The sequence below is a fragment of the Pseudorca crassidens genome, chromosome 1 (assembly GCF_039906515.1).
Source record: "Pseudorca crassidens isolate mPseCra1 chromosome 1, mPseCra1.hap1, whole genome shotgun sequence".
In the NCBI taxonomy this organism is placed as follows: Eukaryota; Metazoa; Chordata; class Mammalia; order Artiodactyla; family Delphinidae; genus Pseudorca; species Pseudorca crassidens.
Genome location: NC_090296.1, coordinates 9,386,033 through 9,388,143, shown reverse-complemented (window position 1 = coordinate 9,388,143; position 2,111 = coordinate 9,386,033).

Genomic DNA, 2,111 nt, shown 5'->3' with positions numbered 1-2,111 from the left:
TCAGAAGGCTTTTTCTAGCACTTAATGCCCATGCTCAGAGAGAATTACGGTCACCTGCACCCTTATCACCAGAGACAGGAAATTTGGAGCTGAGAAGCCCCTATAAACAAACCTTGTTACTTCTTTCATTGACTCCCCCAAGACTAAACTCTGTTTAGATTCATCACTAATTAAGCAGCCAAAGCCTAAGATTCTTTGTCTTGTCAATTCCTCACACATTTATTGTTTCTTTGTCTAAAAAAGTATAAAAGCTTTGGCCACTTCTTAGGAACCATTTCTGTGAGACCTCCATGTGCACAAATTAAAATTTATTTCGTTTTCTCCTGTTAATCTGTCTGTTGTCAGTTTTATTATTAGCCCAGCCACAAGAACTCAAGGGAGGTAATGGGGAAAATTTCCCCTTCCCAACAACCAGCAAAAACGTTTGAAGACATCTGCCCTGGGTAGTGGTTCTCAACAATGGCTAGATATCAAAATCACTTGGGAAGCTTAGGAAAAATCCCTCTGCCTGGGCTTCCACCCAGTGGTACATGATGACTAGCTTTTACTGGCCTATGACAGCTGGTTATTAAATTTTCACAAGTGTTGCAGGATATAATCAAACATTAAGCTATATAAGCTTATAATTAAGTAAATTACATTTTTTAATGGTAGAACATACTCAAAAGCCATGATTTCCTAATTACTTTACTACATTTTACTATTACCTATGTTTCTGAGGCCCTTCGGTCTATTTTATCATTGCCATGGAAATTCTATACAATGAGGCATTGCTGCACACCTCCTTCCAGCTCTGCTCGTAGTGATGTCACATCAGTGGTTCGCAATTGGCCACAGGAGAATCGACACCATAGGAATCAGCAAGTACTACAAATCAGTGCTTGATCTGTTTTTACACTGAACTCCTACACTCAAGAAATTGATGGAGAAAATGTAAATAGTGCAGATTAAACTACAAAAAGTACCATTTTTTGTAGCTGTCATATTATGAATCGTACCCAAAAAAGGGGAGAAAATATTCTTCCAGTATTCAAAAACCATCATCCAATCCAGAAGAAGTTGCTCGTGTCACACTTTTTGGTTGGTTCACTTCCATCGTACTTATTATTTTTTTAAATTTAATTAATTTATTTATTTAATTTTGGCTGTGTTGGGTCTTCGTCTCTGTGCGAGGGCTTTCTCTAGTTGCGGCGAGCGGGAGCCACTCTTCATCGCAGTGCGCGGGCCTCTCACTATAGCGGCCTCTCCTGTTGTGGAGCACAGCCTCCAGACGTGCAGGCTCAGTAGTTGTGGCTCACGGGCCCAGTTGCTCCGCGGCATGTGGGATCTTCCCAGACCAGGGCTCGAACCCATGTCCCCTGCATTGGCAGGCGGACTCTCAACCACTGCGCCACCAGGGAAGCCCCTCATCGTACTTATTAATGTTATTGAATGAATTGGGTGTTGCTGCTCACCACCTACAAAATCAGTACTCACAAATGTTGGTAGCAAAGGAAAGGTGCCTTTAATCAGAATGCTGGCAATCTGGGGAGATGATGGATCAACCACCTGTGAAGAATCTGCTCGGCCATGAAAGTTTTTAAGGGGAAAAAGAGAAGCAATCTCAGTTAATCATTGAGATGAGGGGTCAGAGTTGTCGCCACCCCCCACTGCGTGCAGGCGTACGTGCGGGCTTGTTGACTTGTGATCTTTCTTGAGATGCTGTCTTGTTCACACAGTCTGTTTGTGAGATTACTGAAGGGGAAGCTAGGAAAGATATCTGGTCCTCAGTTAATTACTTATTCTTCATTTCTACTTCTTTGATCTATGGAAAGAACTGAAAAGTTAGGCAAAGTAGTGTGTGGCTAAAAGAATGGAAAGGTGTGCTTGGGCTGGAGATGAGTAGAGCATGGGGGTGCCTGGTTTAAGGTTAAGACAGGAGGGTGCCTCCTGCAGAGAGCTCTTTCCTGCCAGAAGCTGCTTTTACATGAACATAAATGAAAATATAAACCAACGTTCATGGGAAAACTATACTCCTTTGTCATTCGCAAACCAGAGGTTGACTCTGGTTTGGCAAGATCTTTCTGTAAGAATCAACTGTTAGTATGGAATTTACAAGAAGGAGTGTTGCA